The sequence below is a fragment of the Ailuropoda melanoleuca genome, chromosome 20 (genome assembly GCF_002007445.2).
Source record: "Ailuropoda melanoleuca isolate Jingjing chromosome 20, ASM200744v2, whole genome shotgun sequence".
Classification (NCBI taxonomy): domain Eukaryota; kingdom Metazoa; phylum Chordata; class Mammalia; order Carnivora; family Ursidae; genus Ailuropoda; species Ailuropoda melanoleuca.
In genome coordinates, this window is record NC_048237.1 from 9,451,396 (window position 1) to 9,464,544 (window position 13,149).

At 39.8% G+C, this 13,149-nt stretch overlaps 1 pseudogene; it reads right to left on the reverse strand.

Moving 5' to 3' along the window:
* Positions 1 to 8,277: 8,277 nt before the first annotated feature.
* LOC109489520 lies at positions 8,278 to 12,803 on the reverse strand (annotated as a pseudogene).
* Between the last annotated feature and the right edge of the window lie 346 nt (positions 12,804 to 13,149).

The following is a 13,149-nucleotide window of genomic DNA, read 5'->3' on the forward strand; positions in this document are numbered from 1 at the left end:
GTAGAGACAATCTCAAGCAAACTCCATGCTGAGTGAGAAGCCCAATGTGGGGCTTGACATCAAAACCCTGAGATCATGACCTGAGCCGAAACCAAGAGTCGGAAACTCAACAGACGGTGCCACCCAGGCACCCCAAGACAAAATTTTAAATATTCATTAAAAATAATAAAATAACAGGTGCTGGCTCAGTCAGTTAAGCATCTGCCTTTGGTTTGAGTCACCATCCCAAGGTCCTGGGGTCAAGTCCCGGATCAGGCTCCCTAAGCAGGGAGTCTGTTTTTCCCTCTGTCCCTTCCTTCTGCTCATGTTCGCTCTATCACAAAAATAAAATCTTTAAAAAATAATCATAATAAAATAACATAAGTAACATATTTTTGTGAAAAATGCAGTTTCCAAAACAAGAAAATATTCATGAGAAGAGTGGCATTGTTTTATATGTTTGTAAATTTCTTTAATGTTTGTTTTAATAACAAACAACTTGATTCTCATCTTCTGTATTCAATCTCTTATGACTTGTTTTGGTTGCAGTATTTTAACAAAATCCAGTTTTACACAGATATATGTTTGGAACAGAGTATTTTCATAAACTTTTCAGATAATTTGTGGATTTCCTTTCTGGGTACAGCACTAAAACTCAACAAGTATTAATTTCTTTATTGTTTAGTTGCAGTGTGGAATCTGAAATCAGATAAATGAAGTTTTTATATACCATTACATTAAAATCTGTTGATCTGTGTTGCACTTTGAATAGCTCTTCTACCCCCTTGTGATTTTGTAACATCATCTACTGGCCATTCAGAAAATGTTGGCTCACTGAGTTGTGCAGATCTTCCCAATGTTAACATCTTCCCACCACATAATATCCAAAGATCACATTTATTATCACCACTCATCTTATGAGAAATATTGTCAATATGTTGGGAAGCTGTCAACCTCAAGATCATGGGTACAAGGTTTTCAAAATTCTTTTTCTTTTTAAAGAATTTGTTTGTTTGTTTGTTTGTTTGTTTATAGTGCAGGAGCATGGGGAGGGGAGGCAGAGAGAATCCCAGGCTGACTCTGCACTGAGCACGGAGCCCGATGCGAGGCTTGATCTCATGACTCATGACTCTGAGATCATGACCGGAGCCGAAATCAAGAGTCAGACACTCAACTGACTTAGCCACCAAGGTACCCCAAGTTTTTCAACACTCTAAATTTTATCCTTGGTGACAAATTTTGTCATTTTATGTATGTATGTATTCATTCATTCATTTAAAAGTAGCACCTTGCTCATTTTCTAGAAAATGTCAGCCTAATGCCCAAGTCTGAATAAAATATTTGTCTGTCAGTAGTTCTTTTAATGAAAATGGTGTCCCATGAAAAGAAGCAACTAGTTTAGCTCACAATTCAACTGCTTCCGTGTGTTGTACTACTATACCTATTAGAAGCACATTATATGTATTTTCCATTTCACCACAGAGTATTAAAGGGTCAAGAGTTAATAGAAATAATACTTCTTCCTGCTTCATCAAGGAAATTGTTAAGTGAAACTGGTTTGCTTTTTTACTGCAAGTGTGTGGTACTGGAGAATGCAATAACTGTTGGTACAGTTTGATGCTGTCTGAGAGAAAAAAAACACTTTCCCTATACCCTCTTAGATTCAGTTCTTGGTAGCCTGTGAATTAAACTCACAGAAGGCAGGTTAGCAAGAAAAAAGACAGATTTTTTGTTTTTATTCAAGTAGGGACACACTGGAGTTCATAAAAAGTGTGACTCAAAGAGGTGGTTATAATTTTGGGCTTTGGGTGCCTGATTGGCTCAGTCGGTTAAGCATCTGCCTTAGGCTCAGGTCCTGGGATCGAGTCCCGCATCAGGCTCTCTGTTCAGCGGGGTGCCTGATTTTCCCTCAGCTCATCCCCCTCCTCATGCTCTCTCTCTCTCTGTCGAATAAATAAAATCTTTAAAAATTAGGGGTGTCTGGGTGGCTCAGCCGTTAAGCGTCTGCCTTCACTCAGGTCGTGATCCCAGGGTCCTGGGATCGAGCCCCAAGTTGGACTCCCTGCTTGGCAGGAAGCCTGCTTCTCCCTCCCACACTCCCCTTGCTTGTGTTCCCTCTCTCACTGTCTCTCTCTGTCAAAGAAAAAAAGAAAAAAAATTAAAGAAAAAAAAAAAAGAATTTCAGGCTTATATTCTACCTTATTAGGGGAAGAAGAGAGGGAGAAGGGCATTTAGAGAAAACAACAGACTTGTAGGGGTGCCTGGCTGGCTCAGTCAGTGGAGTGTGTGACTCTTGATTTCAGGGTTGTGAGTTTAAGCCCCACACTGCGTGTGGTGGTTACTTAAAAATAAAATCTCTTGGGGCACCTGGGTGCCTCAGTTATTAAGGTGCCTCTGCCTTCAGCTTGGATCATGATCCCAGGGTCCTGGGATCAAGCCCTAGTCAGGCTCCCTGCTTGGTGGGGAGCCTGCTTCTCCCTCTCCAACTCCCCCCTGCTTGTGTTTCCTCTCTCGCTGTCTCTCTCTGTCAAATAAATAAATAAGATCTTTAAAAAAATAAAAAAAAAATCTCTTATAGAAAAGAAAAAAGAAAGAAAACAATGGACTTCTTAATCAGGGGAAGGGGGAAAGGGCACTCATGGGTAAACAAATGATCTTTTGGAAAGAGAAGTGGGCCCGCAGGCATTGGCGCCTGTCTGCTTAGGTGCGGTGTGAGTCCCTCAGCGTAAGAGTCAATCTTCCCTGGTTACTCCAGAGGAGGGAGTTAGGACAACTGAGTTCTTTTGGGAGGCTCTACTTTTAGGCAGATAAGGGATTTCAGGAATTCAAATGCTTTCTGTTCAAAAGAACGGTTATGCCACAGTGGCATATTCTGGATCCCTTCAGTGCCGGTGTGTTGAATAGCGTCAGAACACCAACAGTTTCACACACCATTGTTTTTGTATTATTGGTGCAAATGCCAACATGGTACAAAGGACACATAACATTTTACTGTAATTATGAAAACAGTTTTGATTTCTCCAACCCCCTCAAAAGGTTTTGGGGACCACTTGGGATTGCGGACCCTACTCTGAGAACCACTAAGTGAGGGTATCTTAGAGAATCAGAGGGGGAAACCAGGGCCTGAAAAACAGAGTCCTCCAGGTAAGTGGTTAGGAGGAGGGAAGGGGGAGGCCTAAAATCCTACAGAAGTGCAGAAAAGCACCATCCTTTTTTGGCACCAGCATGGGGAGGCACTAAGACTCCAGGAAGGAATAGCTGTATCTGCTGCACCTTCTCCTTAGCAGACAAACCATAGGATACCTTGGCAAAAGATTCCTTTGCTTCCAGAATGGTGTAGGCACTTCAGAGTGCTAAGGATGAGAGCAGTAGACACCCTGATCACCTGTGTGGACTGATGGCTACTGATCAAAAGGAAACACATTAAAAGGAAAAAAAAAAAAAGGAAACACATATACAAAGCATACCTTAAGGCCTGAGCACTTCACAAGATTCTTGGTATAAACCCATGGATAGGCAATGGAAAGCTCCCAGAATGATCACCTTGGCAGAATGGGGGCCAGATCAGATATCAAGTACAATTATAAATATTTTTAAAATATTATATTTTTTTAAAGTAGGCTCTGCACCCAGCGTGAAGCCCGACACAGGGCTTAAACTCACGACCCTGGGATCAAGACCTGAGTTGAGATCAAGAGTCAGATGCTTAACCGATTGAGCCACCCAAGTACACCTTAAGATACTACTTTTTATAACTGAGTTTGTAGGCCTAAGCTTACCGACTCTATATGCACCATCTTGTTTAATACTTGACAACCTTATGAGGTAGATATTATCCCATTTTATAGATGGAGAATGGAAAAAATATATATTCCCATTTTATAGATGGAGAAGTTGAGAGGATAGAAGATTTACTTTATGCACAGCTAGTAAATGGCAGAACCAGGATTAGAGCTATCCTTGAAACTTTGTGCTTTTAGTCAGCACACTCTCTCTGTTGATTTAGTATAGATAATTTCCCTATTTTCTCTCTCTCCATTCATCTAGTACCATCTCTCATCATGGGATCAGAAAGAGAGAAGATAATACATTTGGTTGATTTATAATTGCCCAGTTGTTTGGCCTATTTGCAGTTGTTTGTGGGCTATTAGAACCCTGGCAAGAAATGACCTACCAGATTTTGGATTACTTAGTCTAAAACGATCTCTAGAAGGGATGGTATATGAAAATGGTAAGTGCTGATACATTTGTTGTGAGTCTGCCCAGGAAGCCCACACAACTACAGATGGTGTAAGGCTGGCTTCCCTACTCTCTGAGCCTCATACCTGAAAGGAAGGCTGATGAATGGGATATGGAGGCTTGGAGAGCTCTAAGGAAGGGTTGTTCAGATCCTGCGAACATAGTGTCAAGGAAGCAGCCCCATCAAATGAAGTGAATGTGCCGCCTGTCTGGCATTCCTTAATTTTTAAATTTTATTATTTTTTTAAAGAATCTTATTCATTTTTATTTTGAAAGAGAGAGAGAGAGAGCGAGCACATGCATGCACACAGAGGGCCTGGGCAGGGGCAGAGGGAGACTGAGAGAAAGAATCTTAAGCAGTCTCCATGCCCTGTGCAGAGCCCAATGCGGGGCTCGATGTCAGGACCGTGAGATCATGACCTGAGCTGAAATCAAGAGTCAGATGCTCAACGCACTGGGCCACTCAGGCGCCCCTGGTATTCCTTTAATAACAGAAGCACAGTACCTCTAACCGGCATACTCAAAATGTCCCAAGGCACTCCTAAACATGAATACTGTGGTGATTTTAAAACATGTATACAAAGCAAATTTTCTGACGCTCTCCCCATTAAGAACAGGTTTTAATCCCTCTTCTCTGCAACATAGGCTGGCCTTAGTGATTGACCTCTGTGGAATTGAGTGTGGCAGAGTGATGGCTAAGTTAACAAAGTCAATTCAGCTTCTTGAACTGTCTGATTAGTTTTTGTCCATTTTTTGTTACCTTTATTTTTCAGAATATTATTTATACCAAGGGTGGTAAGAAAGTTGTTCCTTGGGAAAGAAAAAAAAAGCCCTACATTCCCTAATCTAAAATCTAACAGATTTTGGGGATATTGTGGGCCTCTACAGCTAGTCAGGAGGCTTGAGAAAGAAAACTTTTAAGGGAATCTCCTCCCTCCAACTCCAGTGTGTATACAGACTCAGCACCTCAAGTAACTCAGAAATACAGGATATCCTGACTTAAATAATACAGGCAGCAATGTGAGACCTCCAGATGAGGATTCCAACTGGTTTTCCTGTTAACTGAATTAATAACATTGTTCAAAAACAAAATCCAGGCTGGGATTCTCGCTGCCCTCAAACAATAGATCCAAAACAGTTGGGCTGAGGGGTGGACAGTGGTCCAGTACCTTCTTGAGCTTAGAGCAAAGGGGCTTGGCCCATCCCCATGGCTCAGTGGGTTCCATGGGTAGATGTGTGATTTTGGCATCTCCTAGAGCAGGGCTTTGCCCAGCAGCTTCCAGGATCTGACGTGGGGCAAGAGCTAGCTGCTTCTGGTGACCTCTCCTCCTTCATCCCAGCTGTCCTGTTGTGAACTAGTAGCTGTGTGTTCCCTGGCACTTGGATGCCAGTCACTACTCTCTACAGACACCAGCCTGGCTGCTGCTGGGTCCTGGCTTGTGTTCATTGGCAGCTGGGGGACAGAGCATGAGCCTCTGCCCCTGATGGTAACATTTAAATCAGCAGAGTTCCCAGGGACCAGTGAGCACATTTAAATAATAAAAATAATTGTTATCATTCTATAAATAGCCAATGATAAAAACACACTGGGACAGAAAAAAAAATGATGCCTTAGCAACGAGAAGGTATATTTAAAAGGGCTCAACAAAAAGGAAAAACTTCTCCAGTAATCCCCAGTCCCCATGTCTAAATTCTTTCAGTGTCCCAGTGGCTAGCTGGCAGCAGATGGAGAAATTAGAAGATGCCGGAGTCATCTTCGGACCTAACTGTCCTCCTTTCTCTAAGAAACGGAGATCCAGAAGGATCTTCTCACTTGGTTACCCATACCCTAAAAATATCTAAATATCTATACTATGGAGTGTGTGTACTGGGGTGTGTGTATTGTGATTTATAAAGCACCATGGAAACATCCTCATTTCCAGTCATAAGGATTACACTGATTTTACTCAAATACAGAAGCTCAGGGCTTAATGCACTAATGTTTCTTCTTGGGGGTTCAGTAGCCTGAATGACTTAACAGGGACTCAAAAGCTGCCATCAAAAGGCAGAATTTTATTAAACATAGATCCAACTCTGAGATTCTTGATTTTCAACATTAGGAAGTCCAATTATATTTTAAAAAAATTTCTTTTGTTCATCAGTATTTTAAATGATAAACTTCGTGCTCACGTAAGAAAATTCAACAATAAAGAAGGATACAAAATGGTTTCCTTATACAAGGGTTTTCAGCCCTTAATCACCATTAATAGTTTCTTGTATATTATTCTACAAAATTCTAATGCTTACATAAAAAGACACAGACATGCTGCAGCAAACATAAAAACTGTGTACAAATAAATGTATTTATATTATGTATGTATAAACTATAAAATCATAATTAGGAGCATAATATGCAGTCTATTCTGTAATTTTTTTTTACTACTAAGTGTGTGTTGAGCATTTTCACACATTAGTACAATTGATCTGCTACATTATAAAAAATAGTTTCATATTATTGCAATATTTGTACTATTCTGCTTTAACCAGAACCTTAGCAATGGACATTTATGTTGCTTATAATTTTTTGTTTTTGTTTTTTTAAATAGGTATCACTTAATTGGCCTCTAACACGTGGCATCAATTGATAGTCCTACCAATGGCATATGTGTGTGCCTGTTTTGAACCCCTATTGTCACTGTGGATTATCAAAAGTTTTCTAAATAGATCTGAGAATTTAAGTCAGTCCTTTTGATAGAAATGTATATATGGGGGGAATTAATGAAGTCAGCACATTTACCTAAGTAAACAAACTATAGACTCCAGGTCAGTATAAGAGTAAAGTATAGAAGAGTCACTGATTTGTGATTCTCTGCTTTGTTTTCCTAAGATTTGGGACTTGGAAAGCCTTTTCTCATTACAATTCTCCAAGTGTTGAACAGTTTTATAGGCTAGACAGTGATGTTGCTCCATAGACTATGTATGCTAGGCCTCTGTTTCCAGCTTCCAGGATACTTTAGTTAACATCCCAAAAGTATAAGGCTGTGCTGGTAGTTTAAGACTCTAATCAATGTTTAACCATGTTTTTGTATTTTGAAAATACATTCAGACACCCAATTCGGGAGTCCAGAAACACAGTTCCTCTCTACTGTAGTGAGATGGGGCATACTCACTAGTGGTACAGGGCATACCCACCATTATCTTCCCCAGAAATTTGGATCTTGGCAAGAGGCCACTCCACCTTACATACCACGCTTGAATGAATGAAAGACAAGCTGACAAGCACAACTACTAAATGGAAGAAGTGGAAAGAGCACTAGGAGGGATGGAGAGTGGAGGGGAGAGGGATGATGGTAGGTAAAAATCCCGCTTGGCTATGGAGGAAAGGCAGGTTTCAGTTTCCTTGTGGGAGGCAAAGATGGCGTGGAGCACCAGGAACAGGCTCAAAATAGTGATCCTGGCAGGGCATACCAGACTTCTGAGATTGATTATAAAATCTTCCAGCTTACGAAGTCTCCAATGTCTTTTTTCAGCCAGCAACTGGAATGCCAAAGGCAGGGCATTTTTCCAGTAACTTGATATACTTCCTATCAGCTAGCAGTTCCTTCAGACTTCTTGATTAAGGAAGCAAAGGGTTCTCTCCTATGTTGAGGGAAAGAAACCTGTTTCTTGGAAATAGCTCTGTGTATTTCACCAGAAATACCAGGATAGCCTCACTGGTTATATTTCACAGGGTTCTGATGATGTCCCATATTCTCAGAAGGAAAAGACAAACACAAATCTGCTTCAGCATTCTAGATGCCTGGGTGCACAAAGCATAGTGTGTCTACTCTCATCTCCATAGGCACCACAGTATTTGTTTCTGGCACTGAGAAACAGCATTCAACGAACCCAGAAATGCTTGGGTTTTATACAACAGTTACTGTTTTGTGTGTGTTGTGTTTGTTTGTTTTAATAAATCTTTACTTTAAAATGTCTATCATGGGGTGCCTGGGTGGCTCAGTCGGTTAAGCATCTGCCTTCCGCTCAGGTCATGATCCCAGGGTCCTGGAATGGAGCCCCACATCAGGCTCCCTGTTCAGTGGGGAGTCTGCCTCTCCCTCTGCCTGCAGCTCCCCCTGCTTGTGCTCTCTGTCAAATAAAATCTTAAATATAAATAAATAAATAAATAAATAAAAAATAAAATGTCTAACAACTGGTTTTCAAAATTTAAAATCACAACTTCTTGTTGGTTTTTAAAAAAATAAATTAAAGCCAAGTACTAAAGAAATTCAGATGATTGTTTTTGCCCTCCAAAAAATGCTAGGCATAGCTAATTTTTTCTATTGAGTTCTTCAAGGGAAACTTGGCATCTATTTTTATGCAAATTGTTCTAGAAAATAAAAAAGTTGAGGAATGGTCAGCTCATTTTTGAAGGCTAAGATCTTTTAAAAATGCATTCATTTATTTACTTTTTTAAAATTGAGAATTAACTGGAATATAACATTACATTAGTTTCAGGTGTACAACATAATGACTGATATTCATGAATATTGTCAAGTAATCACCACAGTAAGTCTACTTAACATCTGTCACCATACATAGTTACAATTTTTTTTTTCTGGTGATGAGGACTTTTTTTTTTTTTTTTAAAGATTCTATCTATTTATTGGATATATATAGAGAGAGAGCTTGTGCAGGGGGAGTGGCAGGCAGAGGAAGAGGCAGGCTCCCAAAAGAGCAGAGAGCCTGACGTGGGGCTTGATCCCAGGATCCTGGGATCATGACCTAAGCCGAAGGCAGACACCCAACCAACTGAGCCACCCACATGCCCCCAAAGTGAGGAGGACTTTTAAGAAAGCTAAAATAGTGGGGTAGCTGGCTGGCTCAGTCAGTAGGGCATGCAAATCTTGATCTCAGGGTTGTGAGTTCAACTTCTATGTTGGGCACAAAGCCTACTTAAAATATTAATAAACAAACAAGAAGGCTAAAATCTTGATTAAAAACTAGATAAGGACAATACATGAAAATTGCTGCCCTAAATACTTAGAATATAATATTATTATTTATTTGTCAGAGAGAGAGAGAACACAAGCAGGGGGAGCGGCAGGCAAGGGGAGAAGCAGGCTCCCTGCTGAGCAAGAAGCCTGATGCGGGACTTGATCCCAGGGCCCTGGGATCATGACCAAAGCCGAAGGCAGATGCTTAACTGACTGAACCACCCAGGCATCCCTCTTATTATAAATAACTCTTCAAATGTATGTTTTTCTCAGTTGTTTTTAATATGTCCTTATGATAAATTCCCAAAAGCAGAATTATTATACCTAACAGTAGGAGTTCTAATATTAAGATTGTGTCCAATAAATACAAAAATGCATGACAAATACAGAGAATGGAGAAAAGGCACTAGCCATTATAATCATCAAAAAATTTATTGAATGCCAATTAGATATATGGCCTCATTGGTCACTAAGCCATGACCCCTGTCCTTACAAGCAAATCAAACATTTCTCTCCATCTAACTTGCAAATGAGATCTACCAATAAATAATCTACAAAAATGAGGACAGTGCAATGTGTAAATAGGACACTGCACTAGAATGTGCTGTGATAGAAGACACAGAATATTAGCTCTAGAAGGAACTATAATAACTTTATGGTATAAATAAATGAAAGTAAAAAAAATAGAATTTATGTTTTTCAAGCTGTATAATTATAAAGGTTTGAACAAATAAATAAATGAACCTAAGTACTTTAGGTCAAGTTAAACTTTCAAAAAAAATTTTTTTTTGGCTATAGATTTATTCAAAATAAACAATCTCCTTCAACCTATGCTGGATGTCCAAGTTCACAACCATATTGCCTCTAAAGGGGAATTTAGTTGCTGAACCAGCTATCTGACCCAGCAATTTGTCTGTAGCTATCTCTGTAGCTTCTCGCACTTGAGTAGTGCAGGCCACTTGCCCTCCAGACCTTTCAGCAGACCTCTCAGTCTCAGGATGGCTGGGACGCCAGGTGGCAGGCATGATCCCAGGGGGTAGATGGTGGTAATCATGGAAATCCTGGCTACTTTTGTTGGTAATGTATCAGTTGAAATGACTCCAGTCAAACTGTTCCTTCAGTAGCCTCCTGACTCGAGAGACTACATGACCCTCATGACATGAAGGTTGGGCATGTTCCTGTGTGACAGCTTGGGGTGCTTTGGCATGTTCATATCCTTCTTGGCCACCATCACTCCCTCCTTAAAAAGGAGTTTACAAATCAAAACAGTATGATAGTGACACAAAAACAGACACATAGATCAATGGAACAGAACAGAGAGCCCAGGAGTAAACACACACTTACATAGTCAATTAATCTAATGATACAGGAGGCAAGACTATGCAATGGGGAAAAGAGTTTCTTCAACAAATGGTGCTGGGAAAAGTGGACAGCTGCATGCCAAAGAATGAAACTGGACAATTTTCTTAGACCATATACAAAAATCAACTCAAAATGGATTAAAGCACCAAATGTGAGACCTAAAACCATAAAAACCTTAGAAGAAAACACAGGAAGTAATTTCTTTGACAGCAACCATGGAACATTTTTGTAGGTAGGTCTCCTGAGGCAAGGGTAACAAAAGCAAAATTATTGAACTATTGGAACTATACCAAAATAAAAAGCTTCTGCACAGTAAAGGAAATGATCACCAAAACAAAAAGGCAACCTACTGAATGGGAGAAGATATTTGCAAATGACATATTCAATACAGGGTTAATATTCAATATATGTAAAATTTATACAAATCAGCACCAAAAACCAAATAATCCAATTAAAAATGGGGAGGGGCACCTGGATGGCTCAGTCAGTAAAGCAGCCAACTCTTGATTTCAGCTTAGGTCATGAGCTCAGGGTCATGAGACAGAGCTTTGAGTGTCAGGCTCCGCACTCAGTGTGGAGTTTGAGATTCTCTCTCTCTCCCTCTCCCTCTGCCCCTGCCCTTGCTCACTGGCGCTCTCTCTCTCTCAAATTAAAAAATGGGCAGAGGATATGAATAGACATTTTTCCAAAGAAGACATACAGCTGACCAGAGACAACATGAAAAGATGCTCAACATCACTTATCATGAGGGAAACGCAAATCAGAAACACAATGAGATAGCACCTCATACCTGTCAGAATGGCTAAAATAAAAAAGACAAGAAATAACAAGTGTTGGTGAGATATGGAAAAAAAGGAACACCTATATTCTGTTGATGGGAATGTAATTTGATGAAGCCACTGTGGAAAACAGTATGGAGGTTCCTCAAAAAATTCAAAATGTAAGTACCATATGATACAGTAATTCTACTATTGGGTATTTTCCCAAAGAAAACAAAAACACTAATTCAAAAAGATATATGCACCCATATGCTTATTGCAGGATTATTTATAATAACGAAGATACAGAAGCAACCCAAGTATCCATTGATAGATGAATGAATAAAGAAGTGGTATACACACACACACAGGAATCTTAGTCATAAAAAAGAATGAGATCTTGCCATTTACAGCAATATGGATGGAGCCAGAGAGTATAACACTAAGCGAAGTAAGTCAGTCAGAGAAGTACCATATGATTTCCCTCATATTTCGGATTTAAGAAACAAAACAAAGAAAAAGACAAAAAGGGGCTCCTGGGTGGCGTAGTCGTTAAGCATCTGCCTTCGGCTCAGGGTGTGATCCCAGCATTCTCAGATCAAGCCCCACATCAGGCTCCTTCGCTAGGAGTCTGCTTCTTCCTCTCCCACTCCCCCTGCTTGTGTTCTCTCTCTCACTATCTGTCTCTGTCAAATAAATAAATAAAATCTTTAAAAAAAAAAAAGACAAAAAACCTCAGACCCTTAAATATAGAGAACAAATATTGTCATTTGTGGTGGTTGCCAGAGGAGAGGTGGGTGGGTGGATGGGTGAAATAGGTGAGGTGATTAAGAGTTTTCTTCAAGTTTTTTTAAGATTAAAAAAACATTTTTTTAAAGTTTACTTATTTAAGTAATCCCTACACCCAGTGTGGGGCTGGAACTCACGACTCTGAGATCAAGCACCACAGGCTCTTCCCACTGAGCCAGCCAAGTGCCCCTTTATAATTTTTTTTTTAAGTAGGCTTCACACCCTGTGTGAACTCGAGACAACCCTGAGATCAAGACCTGAGCTGAGATCAACAGTCAGATCCTTAACTGACTGGGCCACCCACGTGCCCCAAGATTTTATTTTTAAGTAATTTCTACACCCAACGTGGGGCTTTGAATTTATAACCTTAAGTCCAAGAGTCACATGCTCCACTGACTGAGCCAGCCGGGCGACCAAGAGTGCATTTCTCTTGATGAGCATCCAGAAATATATAGAATTGTTGAATCATTAATTGTATACCTGAAACTAGTATCACACTGTATGTTAACTATACTTCAATTTAAAATGTAAAAAAAAAGAAAAATTAAAAGACAGAGAAAACAAGTGTCACAAGGAGGACGTTTGTTCTCTAGGTCCTTATCTTTTACAATATCTGCAAGCCTTCTGAAACAAATAAAGGAGTTTTGGTGATTGGTTAAAAAAGAAATAAGAGAAAAAGGAGTTTATAAATGGCAATCAAGTTCTTTGTGGGCATCAACATCACCAGGGGATGGGGCTGGAAAGCCAACATAAACCACTAAACTAACTTCTTTATAATAAAAATTCCGACAGTCTCCATCTTAGGACCAGAAGGAACTGCTGGAGGAGGACCCAGTCTTTTCTCATTCTCCATATAGGGCTATTTTCAGGAAATACTTACAGAGCTGTTACTTGAGAAGGAAAAATCCTTTCTTAGTCATGGTACTAAAGAAGAACAACAATATCTTTTAAAAGTTTTACTTATTTTTATGCTTGACCCTAGAAATGGAAAGGACACAATGATCTGTAGAATTCTCTAAACACTTATTTCTGCTTAAGTGCTAAACTTCACCTTTATATGGACCTAT